Source organism: Ctenopharyngodon idella, chromosome 1 (assembly GCF_019924925.1).
Source record: "Ctenopharyngodon idella isolate HZGC_01 chromosome 1, HZGC01, whole genome shotgun sequence".
In the NCBI taxonomy this organism is placed as follows: domain Eukaryota; kingdom Metazoa; phylum Chordata; class Actinopteri; order Cypriniformes; family Xenocyprididae; genus Ctenopharyngodon; species Ctenopharyngodon idella.
Window position 1 is genome coordinate 21624004 of NC_067220.1, and position 18522 is coordinate 21642525.

The window sequence follows — 18522 nt, forward strand, 5'->3', positions numbered from 1 at the left end:
AAATTTTCAGTTTTACTCAAATTAGGGTGATGCAAAAATGAGTACACCCCACTGAAAGTCTCTGGAGCAAAGCTACATTTTAGACTACAAATGTCTAATTTAACAAGAATTCAACCACAGGTGAGTCTAATTATTCATTACACAGGTGTCCAGCAGACAGTTGACTATAAAAGGATGTTAAAACCCCTTCCCATTTCATGCTGTCAGCAATGGCACCACATGGAAGAGAAATGTCACAAGACCTGAGAAAGAAAATAATTTCTTTATACCAGAAAGGTGAAGGCTACAAGAAGACCAGCAAAGCTTTACTTATCAGAATACTGTAGCAAAAGTGGTACAAAAATGTAAAAAAGATGGATATGCAACCATCCCACAGAGACGTCCAGGTCGTCCACGGAAGTTAACACCTCAACAGGAGCGTCTTCTGATGAGAAGTGTTGAAGAAAATTGGCATGCGAGTTCACTGCAGTTATCTAAAGAAGTAGAAAGCCAAACTGGGGTGACTATTTCCCGTGACACAACACGGCGTACACTGCAGAGGAATGGCATGCATGGGTGCCGTCCACCAAAGAAGCCTTTCCTAAAGCGCAGGCACAAAAAATCCCGCCTAGAGTTTGCCAGGGCCCATGCTGACAAAGATGAAGACTACTGAGAATCTATACTCTGGAGTGATGAGACCAAGATAAATGTTTTTGGAACTGATGGCTTCAAAACTGTATGGTGTCGCAAAGGTGAGGAATACAAAGGAAAATGCATGGTGCCTACAGTGAAACATGGTGGTGGCAGTGTCCTTATGTGGGGCTGCATGAGTGCTGTTGGTGTCGGGGAGCTGCATTTCGTTGATGGCATCATGAATTCACAGATGTACTGCTCTATACTGAAAGAGAAGATGCTACCATCAATCCATGCCCTTGGTCGTTGTGCACTTTTCCAACATGACAATGATCTTAAACACACATCTAAGGCCACTGTTGGATTTCTGAAGAACAGGGTGAAAGTGATTCAGTGGCTCCTGATCTGAACCCAATCGAACACCTATGGGGAATTCTGAAGAGACAAGTTGAGCATCACTCTCCATCCAGCATCCAGTCTCTAAAAGAGGTCATTCTTGAAGAATGGAAAAAGATAGATGTAGCAAAATGTCGCCAACTTGTTCATTCCATGCCTAGAAGACTTGGTGCTGTCATTAAAAATCATGGAGGCCATACAAAGTACTAGATGTAGTAGTTTTTGTTGTGGGGTGTACTTATTTTTGCATCACCCTAATTTGAGTAAAACTGAAAAATGTGTAATCTAAGTTACATTATTAACCTTACTTTCATGTTATAAGTTAAACAGATGTTATATTAAACTTAGTCTTGTCAACATTTTGGAAATTGTTTTTGTGTTCATTGAGATATTGTTTAAAATATTACTTTTCAAAGGGGGTGTTCTCATTTACGCTGAGCACTGTAGCTTGGGGAAAAAATGAATAGTTTGTAGTAAGAATAATTTAGACAAAATCTCTGTTTAACTAATTTCATCATTTTAATTTGATTTAAGAAATCTCTTATTTTATGTGCTTGGCATAGTGTGTACTCTGCTTAATATTCAGTCTGTTGGCAGTTCAATACCACTGTACATGATGTGCATAGCCAAATATGATTCCTGCTGTACTAAGATAATGCTGACAGCCCCCTGACCTCTGAGTCAACGTTAATTTAAGCCAGAACTGATACGTATAAGAATAATAATTCAATTGTTATATCTGGATGTCAGTTGGGTGCTTTAATTTCATTAAGATACACAAGGAAAATCCTTTCTGCAGATAAGACGACACAGTTTGCTAGGCTAATGGAACGCTATTCTTGTTGTTTATAAGAACCTGTGACATTTAATTTGCACATCTCTCTATATTACTTCATGTGTTCTGTTGAATTTTAAATGTTTTTTTAAACAATTTGTCACAAGCTTTGCAATTAGGTGTTTTTTTTATTCAAAATGTTCTGTGATTCAAACAAGTGTTGTAGCAACACTTTTGTAGGGACATCTTAAATTGCACAGGTACACACACATACTCACACAAACAAATTATCAGTTGTTCTTGTGTGGGTTTGTCAAGACACCTTTATTTATAATAGCACTTTATACAATACAGATTGCTTCAAAGCAGTTTTACAGTGATAAACAGAAAAATGATGCAAATAGAAATCAGTTGTACTGTAAAGCAGCTCTAAAAAGACAATAGTTTCATTACTCAGAAGTCAGTTCAGTGTTGATCCAGTTTAGTTCAATAACAGTGTAAAGTTCATCAAATATGAAATGAGTTCAATTCAGCTACAGTATAAGCAGCTCTACAGAAGAAAATAGTGTCATTATTCACTTTGAGTCAGTTCAGTGTTGGATCAGTGTCGATGTTGCACAATCTGAATCAGCTATAAAGCAGCTCAATTCAGTTCAAGCTTTGTTCCAATAGTGTCATTGCAGTAAAATCAATAATATTACTAAATATTAAGTGTCCCCAACTAACCAAAGGAAACAGTGACAAGGAACCCAAACTCCACCATGTTAAAGAAATGGAGATAAAACCTTGAGAGAAACCAGGCTCAGTCGAGGGACCAGTTCTCCTCTGGCCAAATGAACGAACAAGGTGTGATTCCATGCTGCGTCACAAATCGGATTGCGGATTGTTATCATTCAGAATATTTCATGCAGCTGCTGCTTCACGCCAGCATTTGGTGGGAGGAGGGGATGAAGTTTGTCCAGCTGCTGTTTAGCCAGTTTTGGACGAATGGCTTATCAAAGTACAGTGGTTTGTGATTTTATTAGAAATCTAGGATCTTATTTTATATAATAGACAAATAAATAGGATTTTAACCTGTGTTTCAATGCAATTGGTTTACATTTATAATGCAATCCTAAGGATCTACAATGTAAACTTAAAAAAAAAAAGAAAAAGGGCCAGAGACACAAACTGCCCTACAAAGGTAAAGTATAAAAACAAATTTTGTTATGATTTCTGAGGCTGAAAAGTGTGTGGCAATATTTTTAGATATTTTTAGAAACTGTGCATAATGCGGCAGTTCAAAAATGAAATGTCTGGTGAGTTGTGCTGAAAGGTTAATGGTCTGTTAATGTTAATTGCATTTGAAATGAATGTACCCACTAATCGATTAAGTGGACAAAGGCAAATGTAAGATAAAAGCGCATTTGTTAAAGCAATCATGCCATATTTTCTTACTTCTACCACACTTTCAGCTCACTGTGTTGTATGTGCTCTCCGTTGTAAGTGCAAAGCTGTAACAGATAAGCCACCAAGCAATTTTATCGCATCAGAAAAAACGGACCCTTTAGTAGCCTAATTATTTATGTAAAAAAGGAATAAAAGTCTTCTGTGTTTTACTGCCAGAAGTGTTCATTTCAGATGGAAGCTGCAGTGCAATGGAAATGGTGACAACATATTATCACATTCCCACATGAACTCATCCCTTCCCAGGCACTGTAGAATTTAATGTATAGGTAAGTTTTTGGAGTTTGGCAAAAATGTAGAGTCACATTTTTCTTCACTGCTGCTTCTGAACTGCTTGGGACACTTAATATTCAATAATATTATTGATTTGACTGCACTGACACTCTTGGATGGGAACTGAACTGAGCTGGATGATGACATCACTGTTTTTCTGCAGAACTGCTTTATAGATGAAATTAACTAATTTAATAATTGATGATCTTTACAACAGAACTGAATCAACACTGAACTGACTTCAGCTGAATAATGACACTATTTTTTTTTTTCGAGCTATTGTACAGCTGAAATGAACTCTGTTTACATCATTGAATCATATTCCTGTTATCACTGTAAAGCTGCTTTGAAACAATCTGTGTTGTATAAAGCGCTATATAAATAAAGGCGACTTGACTTGAATTCTGGCTTTCAAATGCAAAAGAGAATGTGTAGTAGCCTACAGTACAAACACCACAAATGACTGCCTACATAGCATAATTAAGTTATAATTAAATTAAATACTTTCATTTTAAGGAAGAAAATGTGGCACAACACTTACACTGAAGCTTAACTTCGATCACATTGTTAGGGATTATTTATCAGTAGTGGTTACTACCATCCATTAGCCCCCATGGATGTGGATTAATTAATTGTAATTCTAAAAATAATAATTCTAAGACTTCTAAGAATAATTATCTTCCATTTCTTTTCTCTAAGTGTTTGATTGTGTTAGAGTTTGAATCAGCTCTTATTACCATAGTCTCCTTCACTCCAAACACCCTGCTTTAGTGTGGTAAAAGAGTGTGTGGCAGTCTAAACTTGTGTTAAGATATTTATACAATCGCCAAACCCAGGGAAGCTGCACCCAGGGAATTATATTAATTTACACCATCTAAAAAGGTCATTCAGGTTTGCTTGTGCCAAGAATAGTCAGAGGCAGCCAGCACCAGGCTTCATTTGTCAAAGGTCCAGAAAAAGATAACACTTTTATTAGATTAGAAATTTCTGTAGCAACATATTTCTGTGCCACACATTAATTTAGCTTGAAGACCTTAAACATGGTGTCAGAGATCGGCCAGGCTCCATCACCACCCAATCACAGAGGTCACAATCACCAGAATACTAATCACCTGCACCTGAACGTCATCACCTCATCATCACAAGCAGTATATAAGCACACACTTCACCACAGCACTTTGTCTGGTCTCAATTTCGAGAAGGACTCACTTACCTGATCCACTTACCGCTATGCTCCAGCATTCCTACGTTTCTCCCGATCCTCTGTGTCTCCAGCGTCTTCTCATCCCGGACTCCATTCAACTCCAACAGACTCACCGAAGTGTGTGCTCGACTGCTCAGCTCCACGATCTCCTCCATCAATCTACTAAACAAAGAACTGTCAGTATATTCATTCCATATTACCATCCTACTCATTCATTCTTACTCACCTGCTTGTTTACCATCCTTGCTGCAATCAATAAAGCCTCATATTCATTTCCACGTTGTTGTGAGTCTGTGTTCCGTAACACATGGAAGCAAGACTGTATGGTTCCTGGCTCCATGCTCAGAATGGTGCAAAAAGAAAAAACCAAAACATGGTGCATTAACTCTCCACAATTATTTAATTGTGAAACTAAAATGTGGAAAAAGAGATCAGTTTACCCATAAAACTTACCCCATCGCAAGCCCACCACAGAGCTATAGTATAGTATAGATGACCCAACTACACAGTAGCACGGCAGTTTGGTGGGTACTAAACTTCGGTAGGGCTTGTTTGTTACCAAATCGTTACTGCATCATTACTGTTCATGCAGTACTGTTCAGGGAGCAATGACATTTCCTCTCTCAAGATCCATAAAGGTACTAAAAACATATTTAAATCAGTTCATGTGAGTACAGTGCTTTGAAATCGGCCATCACTAAATAAGTCGTTATTTTGTTTTTTTTGGCGCACCAAAAATATTCTCGTCGCTTTATAATATTAATATTGAACCACTGTACTCACATGAACTGATTTAAATATGTTTTTAGTAATTTTATGGATCTTGAAAGAGGAAATGTCATTGCTCCCTATGTAGGCCTCACGGAGCCATCGGATTTGAACAAAAATATCTTAATTTGTTTTCCGAAGATCAACGAAGGTCTTACTGGTGTAAAACTGCACGAGGGTGAGTAATTAATGACAGAATTTTCATTTTTGGGTGAACTAACCCTTTAATAGTTCCTCTTCAACAACTCAGCCATTTTAATCACGCTCGGTCGTAAAAGCCCCATAGAGGAATTTTGCCGCTCGGAGATCTTACCCATTTCATTGGTCAGGTCAACCCTTAGGGGTGTGACTTCTCCCAGAGCTTAAAGCCAACACGCAATTCTCCTCCCTCTCTCTTACTTTTCCGACAACACAGCGACTACAGGGGCTGCCTGTGGGCCTGTGAGCCTGCCCTGCCCCCAACCATGTGCTTGACTAGGAGAGGGAGAACTCTTTCCCCACTAAGAGTCAAATTAACAGCTCAAGTTGTTTCATATGTCTTCGACCAATGCAGAAGATATTGGTTACAACTCCGGACAAATCATCAAGGATTTCTCCTCAGCCTGCAGATCCGATGCTCCTCAGCCTAAAGGCATTTTGCAAGTATCGTACATTTGAACTCTAGCAATTTAGTATTAATTTGTAAACCACCTGTGTCAGCTAAGGTGCTTTATTACTGAGAAAACTGATGATTCTTTTCCAGATTGTCTTTGACTTTTCCCATAGCTCCATTTCCGGTCCCACTTCCGGTTCAACTCTATCATTGTTCATTTTTACCTACATATGTGTGTGACCTGCATGTATGTTATGTGTTTGTTAGTTTAGTTATGTGTTTGTGAGTTAGTTAATAAAGCTTGTGCACAATACATGTTTGGTTCTGACTCCGTCTGCTAATAAATTGCCTCTTAAATGATTTAGATCTTGACTACATGCTACTGTACAATAAGAATGTTGTTTCCCATAACCTGGAAATGAACATTTCTTAGAATTAATAAACAATTAACACGGAGTGTTCACTGGACGAACAGGTTAATTGATTGTAATATTAATTTTAATGTAGCTACATCAAGTTAATCTGATTAACTGATTCACACATTCATAATTAATCATAATTAATAATCATAATGAGTTATGAATAATTATTAATATTTCCCCTTTGAGTTAATTCGCTACAATTAGGAGCATTTAAAATAGCATAATAGGGGCACTTTAAATAGCACAATCATAGGGAACATAATAACTTTTGCCCTTTGCTCCTGTTGGTGTTTCCTCTCCCACCTGGTGACCTCCCTGCACACTTTGAACACAAATGTAGTTGGTCAGCAATATATCAGCTTTCAGCAGGGCTGGAAAGTCTCAGAGCTGTTAACTTTCTTCATCCATCTCAAAACAAAAACAGCTTAAGAGGAGAGCATGGCTATTCAGGTTCACCAGCCGACCTGCAGGACAATTATGTATATCCTGGACCCAGCAGTGCACCTGAGATTTTACAGCAGACAGCAGTTTTAATACTGGACAACAGCCAGTACTTCCTCTGACCATGGGAAAATAAGAAATTGAAAGCTTAGGATGCATTTGAATTAAGTAGTGCCTGTAGATGAGCTGATGAATCATATTCGACCCAGTGCAGGAAGGTACTTATGTTACTTTTTAGCTAGAATATTATTGGTGGAATCTTCCAAGTTATGGATTAAGACATTCTGTTTGGGCTGTGGATTGTGGGTTTATTCAAATCGACTTACAAATGAGGAACAACATGTTGACAGACAAGCGGTCAAAGGTACTGCTTTTGTGTACAAATCCCAGATAAATCTACTATAAAAGTTGACAAATAACAAGAACTTCTGCAGTTCCTTCACAGATTTTTGTTGTAGCCAATTTGTTACTACCTGAACCTAAACAGATCGATATGAATGCACTTTTGAGTGAGGACATACCTTAATGAATGAAATGGTGGTGGTGTGGAAGTCACACTTGGTATTGACACATAACTGATTCTCATAGGTCAAAGCAAACACAGAACATTGTCACAACTTAGACAACTTTCTAACAAGGTTGTGACAACATACCAAAAAGATTGATATTTCTTTATTGTGTAGTGAAGATTGTCCTGAATTTTATCTTTTTAAATTTCAACTATTTTGATGGCTGGTCCATTTGAAGAGAATATGCTGGGGATTACTGAATGTTGAGTAATTGCATTGGTTTAGTTTTCAAAAATTAGGTTAGTAATGATACGAAACCCACAGTTTTTGACAGTTGTAAGATGCATACATAACATGATCCAATTACCAATATTAAAAAAATAGCAGGAACTCTAACCAGTAACTTGACCATCAGACCAAGAAATCCATGAATTGAGCTTCAGCAGCCATGACTAGCCGAGTACTAAGGGGTTCTGTGGAGAACATTTCATGATTTTTTTTTTAGTTGTATCACATCTCAGTTAAGAGAAGCAACAAAAGCTGTGGTTAATTGATAAAGCATCCTGCTGTTCCTAAATCTCCTAAGATGCATATATAATATGATGCAATTACCAATATTATTATAATGCTAGTGTAATACTGTTACTTGTAGTAGTGTATTAATAAAGTTAATGAATTATTTGACTCAATTATTATTATAAGAGCAGAGTATAAACATTGTGTCTGAGATGAACATGGTCCAGAAATCACTCACCTTAATTCAAATTCAGTTATAGGCAAGGTATACAGATCCTTTTTGTAAATATCCAAGCCTCACCTATCTTTTATAAACCTGAGGACACTAAAGGCAAAGTGATATTTGACTGTAATTGCATTCAGGCCCCATAATCAATAAAAGATCCAAGTCCCCATTTGTCAACTCAAAGAAAAAAACTTGCAGTCTTTAGGGGAAATAGATGGTCTGGTGTACCTTAATTGTGGATGTGTGATGTACCTGCCACTATTTCAAACATACACTCCCAAGGGTTCGTATACTGGTAACTGGGCAGCTTCTCACTTCACCGAATGCTTCAGCGAGATCACTATATTGAATAGAGATAGAAAGGTCAGAATTAACCTCAGGGCTTTTGATATGGGTTGAGCGGCAAACCAAGGCAGCAATGAAAATAGCAGGAACTCTAACCGGTAACTTGACCATCAGACCAAGAAATCTATGAATTGAGCTTCAGCAGCCATGATTAGCCGAGTAGGGGTTCTGTGGAGAACATATCATGAAAAAAAAGAAGAAATTTTAGTTGCATCACGTCTCAGTTAAGAGAATCAACGAAAGCTGTGGTTAATTGATAAAGCATCCTGCTGCTCCCAAATCTTTTGGCTATTATTTGTTAAAAATTTGAACAAGCTGAATTGGACTATTTACCAAATATTTAGTTGATTATTGTAGGTTTGAAAGATTTTAACTCATTTCAGCATTTCTATTACAATAAAGTCACAAATATTTACAGAGTTAGTGTAATGTTAAATGTTATAGTCTGCATGTGTGAAGAATGTTTTCATGTAAGACTGTTCCCTGTAGCTCAAATGGCCCACATTACCATGTTTCCAGTCTGGTGTACATCTCTTTTAGCATATGTTTGTTGCTGGTGTCTTGAAATAGGATGCATGGTTATTGCATTATTGAATTGAGGGGGTTTGTGCTAAACTAATGAGATTCCCTGTCATGAATGTCAGAGGTTCCTGCTGACAGTGGCTGAGAGTAGAAAAATCATTTAAATCCCATTTCACACCCTGAATTAAAAGGTTCTGTCAACAGTAATGAAGCTGGTGCTTTAGTGCTGATCTAAGACCAGCTTTGAGGTTTATATATGTATCCATTATTCCCGCATATATACGGGCCTAACAGTTTTTAAATACTTCATGATGTGTTCATTTCAGGGGCCGACAGTAAGTCTCATGAACATTACCTTATATAAACCTTTCATGTTTCGTACATTACTTGTAATATAATCTCTCTGTCAACCACAATATTGATCTTTTATAGGCATTTAGTCATGTACTAACACTAACAGTAGTATGATATATCCACCAAGATTAAGTTCTCGTACGCTGTTTACATTCAGCGCTTCCAGGGTTTACGTCAGAACGCCGGTTCAAGGGTGTCGCACACCAGACGAGAAGCTCAGTGCCACGCCGCAGTGTCTCGGATAACTCACAGGTATCGCACACCGGACGCGCAAGCTCAATTTTGAATCGACTTCTGATAGAAGAGCTGCACGATGGGTGAGTTTTAAGTCGACAGGGAAATGTTACATATGCCTATGCTTTAATATTTCGCACTGAGATTAGTGTACATGGAAAAATGGCACAACAGAGCAAAATGAAAGAAAAGGTTACGTTTATACATTTTTTCCAATATTTTTAGACTTTATTCAAGCTGTTAAACTAACAATGTAAAACTATTGCAGCACAGGGTAAAGTCAGTATGTACATTAACAACGATTTGAGAGAAATATAATATAAATTGAATGTAAAACAATGTAAATGCCGCTCTGTGGCGTGGCAGGATTTTGAACAACTTCCTGTCATAGCTGGGCGCCGCGGACAGGCGGCGAATGTTGCTGCCGGTGTGCGTACACTCATAGAAAACAATGCGTTCGAATTTTAAAGACGTGGCGCGGCACTGAGCTTCGCATCCGGTGTGCGACCCCCTTCAGTATTGACTGGCTCCTGCGTCAGCATCACACACATGCGTCGTGCTGCTCACGTGATCAGCGTCTTCCAATAATGAGTCGGCGTTCTGACGTAGAACCTTGAAGCGCTGGACTTAAACAGCGTACGAGAATGACACAGAAGGGAAGATATTGTTGAATAAAGTCGTTATTTTTGTTTTGTTTTTGCACACAAAAAGTATTCTCATCACTTCATAAAATTAGGGTTGAACCACTGCAGTCACGTCGACTGTTTTAACGATGTCTTTAGTACCTTTCTGGACCTTGAAAGTGTTGGTTAAATTGCTGTCTATGGAGGAGTCAGAGAGCTCTCGGATTTCATCAAAAATATCTTAATTTGTGTTCCAAAGATGAACGAAGGTCTTATGGATGTGGAACGACATGAGGGTGAGTAATTAATGACAGAATTTTCATTTTTTTGGGGGTGAACTAACCTTTTAAGTTAATGTATAAATGTTCAGTATTTGTTTCCTCATTCATTGTCACCCCAATCACGTTGTCTAGTCCGCTGAGCAGAGATGATCAACAGAGCAGCATGCTGATCAAATTCCCAGTCCCTCAGTGTAAGTCATAATTACATTCACTGACACTTAGGGCACTCGCTTGCTTCTCTCTGCTCTATTTTTCTCTCTGGTCTTCCTCTACTCTGGTCATTCCAGTCGGTTTGGCTCTGTATAAGTAACTCATCTCCATGGTTACCATAACAACGAGATTACTCAGTCATCATGCAAGAGAAATGTAACATTGTACTTAGTCCAGTATCTGTGCTGAAATTCAAACCTTGTAGATATAAGGTTCATTATCCTGTATGGAAATGCAAACATCTTTGAATACTGTACTTTTAGGATCTGAGAATCTCACAAATTGAAAGAATTGAATCATTTGATGTTCATTTGATGTTTATTAGCCCTTTCTGATGCAACACATCAATGGGAAAGAGGCAAACTGCCTGCTGGCGTCATTTTGCTGTGTGTTTCTCTGTGAAAGTCTGTCAAAGCTTTAGAACATATTATGCAATCTAAAAGTCTGAGACCACTATTGGAAAAGTTTCTATTTTCCATTTGTTTATTTACAAACAATATTATCTTCATAACAATTACAATGGTAACACGTTACAGTAAGGTTCCATTTGTTAACGTCAGTTAACTACATTAGTTAATAAGAACTAAAAATGAGGTAACACTTTAAGTATACAAAAATAAAGTACTTACAAAATATTTGCGAACTATTAGTTTATAGTTAATTCATAGTTTATATATTGTAGCCTCTACATTATTAAAATATATACAGTATAATATTATATTATACAATAATAGTAAAAGTTCTTCATTCATTATCACTGTAATTTACAAATTATTACTGTTAAATTAGCTCATATGTAAAGAGTTAAAAAATGCTTAATGCTATGTATCTAACTGTAAACCTGTCCCTATCGAATGTATTTTAATAACATGATCTCATGAGTATTCATATGTACGTTTTCTACCACGTGTGTGTGTGTGTGTGTGTGTGTGTGTGTGTGTGTGTGTGTGTGTGTGTCTGTGTGTGCGTGTTTTTGTGATTTATAAGGACACACATTTGTATAATGACATGGGTATTACGCTGGTATAACGACATAAACATGAAATATGAGGACATTTCATGAATCCTCATATTTAAAATAGCTTTAAAAACATACTAAACAATGTTTTATTAAAAATGTAAAAATGCAGAATGTTTTCTGTGATGGGTAGGTTTAGGGGTAGTGTAGGGGGATAGAATGTACAGTTTGTACAGTATAAAAACCATTACATCTATGGAATGTCCTCACTTGTGTGTGTGTGTGTGTGTGTGTGTGTGTGCGTGCGTGCGTGTGTGTGTGTGTATGTGTGTGTGTAAACCCTATGCTGCGGGGTCCAAATCCCCCCACAAAGATAGTATACCAAATTTTTGAACTATTTTTATGAGCTAATTAAACAATAATAATTTTGTTCATGTTTTGATATTATGAAGTGGATTTATTGTTAACAAAAATGAAAATACTTTTAAAGCATTTATTAATCTTAGTTAATGTTAATTCCAACATTTACTAATACTTCATTAAAAAGTTGTGTCTGTTAATATTATTTAATGGACCTTGGTCAGGTGTGGCTGTAGTATGCGCACAACACAGGAGATTCAGAGAAATAAACAGTCTTTAATAATAATTTCTTGGAGAAACTCAGTAGAACACAACCTCGTTAAAACATAGACAATACCGGACAAAGAACTCAAGTGAAAGAAGGCTAATATATACACAAGGGAGGATAATCAACAGAACAGGGAACAGGTGTTTAACTAATTAACAACTATGGAAACTAACAATGACAGGGAACTCAGTCAAACAGGAACAGAACCAAAACCAAACTAAAACACAAAGAAACTAAACATAACCATAACAACCTCAGGTAACATGAACTAACAATGAACAGTTGTATTATATTAACTAACATTAACAAAGAATAATAAATAGCCTACTGTAACAAATGTATTTCTGATTTTTAGTTAATGGTAGTTAATTAACTATTTCCCATTAACTTACGCAGGGATGGGCAACTTCAGTCCTGGAGGGCCACTGTCCTGCAGAGTTTAGCTCCAACCCTAATCAAACACACCTGAATAAGCTAATCAAGGTCTTCAGAGTAACTAGAAAGCTAAAGGGCAGGTGTGTTTTTATCAGTGTTGGAGCTAAACTCTGCAAGACAGTGGCCCTCCAGGACCGAAGTTGCCCATCCCTGAACTAATGGGACCTTATTGTAAAGTTTTACCATTCCAATATAACGTTTAATTAAAATGATTTCAAAATGCCTTACTATTTGGAATGTCCCATTTTGTTTTAGTGACATTAGTGACCTAGAAATAGTGCAGAATATGAAATATTTATTATTCATTTTATATCACAACTTGACTTTTTTTAAATCCTAAAACTTTCTGTTCATTTCAGATTTAAAAGACAAAATTAAAACCAGATTTTTATTGTGTTTTCAATACAATTTCTTTTGGGCTCCACTGTGTATAGTTGTATGCTAAGTGAACACGTGTTGCCTGCTCCACTTCGATTTGAAGTATTCTGTGTATACTTCACACGCGTGTGTAATTTAATTTATTGATTAGTGTTGTGTGTCACCTAATGGATGCTGATGGAAGCCAGCCACACTGAACATTATCTATCAGCCCTGTCTATATGTCTCTAAAGTTAATTGAATGACCTTTCATAATGAACACAATTATCTCTATTTAGTCCTTGGAGGCCTGAATCAACACGGAGACGGAGATACTGTGTCCCTGAAGCATGGTTAGTTTATCTTTTCAAAGTCTGCTCTTATCTTAATTGGTTTGCGTGGAAAAAAATAGTCCTTTTGGGGGGAAAATCAAGCTTTTTGATGATACCTACTGACAGTTTCTTATAATATAAAAACAGACATGACATGCAACAATAGAGCAAACAGGTTTTTTTTCTTAATATTATTAAGAATTGCATTTGGTGTAAAATTGTCAGTATTATAGATTTGCCATTAAAAGAGACAGAAAAGCCGTTGTCACTTCCTTACTACAGCAATAATCCATATTCCCTCATTGTTCTGCTCTTTTTAAAATGTGTTTGGACTTAAATTACCCAGCCTGCACATTTTCTGTCAATGTTTCTTCATGCATTGTGTATATTTAATAAGCTAATTAAAAGTCTTTGATGTACAGAACTGTTTTATATCTTCTGGTTTATTGGACTGCATATGGGCTGAGATCCATTCTAAACCCGGTCTGAAAATTCAGACCCCGACAGTTAATGCAGTATTAAATATCACTCAGATGACATTTTCCATTGATCTTGTTTTTTTAGCTCGCTCTTAAGTCAAATTTGACAAGCCCTGTAATTATGACTGTGAAAAGACATTCAAACAGCTTATGCATTTGAACATTATGTAGAATCCATTAGAAACTTTCTTCTCAGGCAGTATGTGGTAAATGATTCAGGATCAATCAAACACATTTGTCTAGCTTTTCAATTGGAGTCATTATAGAAAATCACCATCTCTAGATTGTGTTTACTGCTGACAAACTGAGATATGTGTTCTCTGCTGGACTCTCAGAAGCCATGATAGAGAGAAGTTTACATTATTTTTACTATTGTTTTTTCTTTTTTCCATGAGACAAACAATTATAGTTGAGGAATGGAAAAATAATGATGTGTTGGATTTCAGTCAGAGACCATTACGGTTTCTTTCCTTCATTTGGTTGGTGTGCGCTCGTTACCAAAATGATACTCTTAATGAGATTTCCCTAGGAATACACACACACACACACACACACACACACACACACACACAGAGAGAGAGAGAGAGAGAGAGAGAGAGAGAGAGAGAGAGAGAGAGAGAGAGAAGACTAAAGTTGTGTCCAGATGCCAAATCAAATGCCAACCATACTGCATAGGCACAATCATATGTGTCTGTTTTTATTTTTTTTTTATTTTTTCATTTTTTTATGACTAAGCTTGCTACATAAATTTGAAGAAATTATTTTTGACATGTATTCTGATCGGACATGAGAATAAGTCACAGAAAGCTTCTCTTTTATTTCACACAGAGAAAAACAAGTTTGATAGGGCAAAGATCAGAGTCTTGTTTGTGCTGATCTGCCACATTAAATTACAGTTGTCAGTGATCACACATCAACATCCAGATTTTATTTTAACATATCAAGGCCAATGAAGACCGTGTAGGTTGAGCTACTAATAAAGATTTGACCTTCACACTAAGATTGGCATGTTCAGATCTACATTTATGCGAGCTCTCGTATCCATCGATATGACACAGCGCCAAGCCCTGGTCAAGAGACAGTGAGATTGAGTCTTAAGCTGTCTCATACATTCACACCACTGCAGTCAGTGATAAATACTGCTTCTGCTGCTGAGAGGGGAGAAAGAAAGCAAGAAAGAGAGAGAGAGACATTAACTACAGGGCAAGCAGCCAAATCCATTGGTCTATTGCAACTGCCTCTCTCTCTTCACTTTGAATGACATTTGGATCACAGAGGTGCCACCTACTGTGTAAGAAGAGGAGAACGAAGGATGAGTGGAACTGTGTGTCGTTTAGCCTTCGGCATATGGTGCTTTGCCAGATATCTTGGAGAGGTTCTATATTGTATTTATGAAAATGATAAATGGCACATGTAAGCTTTTTAATTTGTTCAAATGTTTAAAACAGTAGTTTCAACCAATAATTGCCATATTCTCCTCACTCCTGATGAGGTTCTAATGAGTTGAGCACTTCCATGACTCCAATTAAAATGTTTATCTTGGAGTCTCAGCTGAAAATTTTAAGTTGATAAAAGTTCACCCAAAAATGTAAATTCTGTCATTATTTACTGAGCTCATGTTGTTCCAAGCCTGTATGTCTTTCTTTAATCTGTGGAACATGAAAGTGAATTTTTGAATGCCATTTTATAAAAGTAAAAGGGGGCAGCAGCTGTCAAGAGCAAAACATTTTAAAAGTTTTTATTTTCTGAAAAATTTCCCTCAACTATACTTCTCATAACAAATATGGCACCATTGATGTTAATGACATTTTGTCATGAGACACACAACACAGAAATGACATTTGCCACTAATGGTATTAAAAAGGCAGCCCTACCAGGTGTCAAAGCATTATTTTTGTAGTCCATGTGGCTTGTCTATTTCAGAACATTTTAACAGAGGGGATTTTTAGTGAAGGGTTATTTCACTCAAAAATGAAAATATCATCTTTTACTCGTGTTGTTTCAAACCCATAAGAAAAACATGCATGTGATGCCCAATGACCAATGAGGTTTTGATGTGCTCTATGTATGTGTGTTGATCAACTTTCATATGTGAATAACAGCATACATACGAAGCCATCATGTCTTTTCAAAAGCATTGAACCTCTCGATTCATGGATTACATTTATGGTGTTTTTATGTACTTTTTGAAGCTTTAAAAAGTTGATTACCAAGACTTTCAATGAATGGACAAAAGTGATAAGAAAATATTAAAAATATCTTTATTTGTGTCCCCAAGATGAACGGATGTCTTATGGGTATGGAAGGACATGAGGGTGAGTAAAGGCTGACAGAATTTTCATTTTTGGGTGAACTAACCTCTTAAACTCTGTTCATCAAACAAATTGTATGGCTTCATAAGACCTGGAATACAACATATAAATTGTATTTTAAAAAAGTATTTCATTCTTTTTTTCCTGTCATTTTGGAGTTTGACAGCTCCAGCGCCATCTCACATTAATTGAAAAAAAAAAAAAAAAAAAAACGGCCAGGATATTCTTTAGAAATTTTTCTTTCTTATTCCACAGAAGAAAAAAAGACATACAGCTTTGAGGCAACATGAGGGTGAGAACATTATATAAAACTTTTTTTATATATAACTAGGGATGGGTACCGAGAACCGGTATTTTTTGGACCGGTACGTAATTAGGTCAATACCGGACTACGATAAGCTTCAGGGCAAACGATACTGTTATCGATACTTGTGTTGTTGTATCTCCGTATATTTCGGTGTTAATTGCGAATTAGAAGCTGCTGCTTGTCATTTATCAACAAAGGAAGCAACACTAGTAATATAATGAATCATTTACAAACAAAACACGCCATCTACCTCAACCAATGCGCTGTTTTTACTATGTTTCCGTCGTCTCCCAGCTCCAACTCCCCTGCCTCAGGCGAAGGTAACATTCATTAAAAAATAAGTCTTTAGTTAGTACTAGTTAGGGTTGGGAACCGAATACTTGAGGTCAGGAATCGGATACTTGTTATAAAATTAAAATTTCGATTCCTCTTACCTTAGCGCGCTCACAGAAAAAGTGATTTTAAAGCATTCACGCGCAAGACATCTCGTGCGCTATTTTCTGCGCTGCACACACATCCGAAACGTGCGCACAGAAAAAGTTATTTTCATGTGAAGCGCAAGACGGTTTTCTGTGCTGCACGCAGTGCAGATCCGTGCAGCTCTTAAAGTGACAGCACTAATATTCCTGCTGCCGTCTCTATAACAACACTAATCAAACAACAAAAGACAAAGAGAAAATTCACTCGTTCTTGACTTAGTAACTTTTGTAACTATATTTGTAATGTATATTTTATTTATAAAGTGCAGTGTTATTTTACATTTTATTACAGTTTCTGTACCTGAATACCTGAACATCTTAAACATTGTTTATTTCAATCATACCTTTGTTCAGTTGTATTTATTTGTTGCGATTGCTTTTTATTTGTCCTTTTTTAGTTACTGAGTGTTTTACTTGTCTTTAATAATGCTTGAAATTTACATTAGGCTTGCTATGGTATTTTTAAACCATAGGCAAAGATTCCTTGTGTAAGTGTTCTTTAGCTTGTTGATTTTTGTTCATGACTTGCTCCCTGAGAGAATATGTTGATTTTCTTTAATAAAAATAGCTAGAGACGCCAGAATTCTCTATTACATTCTATTGTGCTTTTATGTACATGCTATTCAAATATGTTGTGCTCTCTCTCTCTTTGTAGGGCAATTTATTTAAAAAATGTGCTGAACTTTAGTACTGCAGTTTACAAATGCCTCTAAGCAAATAGAAAAATGCCTTTTTCTATTTGCTTAGAGGCATTTGTAAACTGCAGTACTAAAAGTTCAGCAGTAATAAAATAACTTGAAATTTTCAACATCTTTTCACATTATGTCTTTTTGCACCAAATTATATAGTAGTATCAATAACGGTATCGATAAGTTTTTGAAATTAAAACTTCTTCAAGTTTCAGGTGAATTTCAGTCAGCTTACGTAGAGCTGGCCATGGTGCTGAAGCAGAGAGCGTGAACTGAGAGTGAACCAAACAGTGGATGTTGTCCATGGTGCTAGAAGTCAACAATCACAGTACACAGTAGCAAGACATGCAATTCTGAGAAAGTGACATTTAAGTGCAAACAATCCTCCAAACATATTTTCCTTCAGACATTGATCTTGCATTGATATATTGTTCTATCAGCTGAAATGTCTCTTTAGAGACCATCTCTATTGTATTACACTCATTTTTTCTTTAGCCTCTTTATCGTCCCACATGGTTTTACAGAATTCTTGCAATACACAACCACCAGTATTGATCAATTCATCAACTGGAGTATTTTTTATAGAGGATATTTGCTCCACAGACAAGGCAGATAAATAACTACTGGAGAATTGGATTTCATTTTGTTCCCTTTTTTCATGCCCTGTTTATGATAGCCCCATGCTTGATATCTTATTAGGACACTTTTTTTTAATTGAGTGTCATGTGTATGGCATATGGTTAAAGCAAGAAAACACCCTAGCTGGTTTGTATTGTTGCATAATGAGTTGGAGAGAG

At 36.6% G+C, this 18522-nt stretch overlaps 1 long non-coding RNA gene across 1 annotated transcript; it reads right to left on the bottom strand.

The window, feature by feature from the left end:
* Positions 1-14735: 14735 nt before the first annotated feature.
* Positions 14736-17010, bottom strand: LOC127516829 (uncharacterized). The gene is made up of 3 exons (XR_007931096.1): positions 16808-17010; positions 15227-15316; positions 14736-15089 (listed from the first exon to the last, which is right to left on the bottom strand). It is a non-coding gene; the product is annotated as an uncharacterized LOC127516829 (long non-coding RNA).
* Between the last annotated feature and the right edge of the window lie 1512 nt (positions 17011-18522).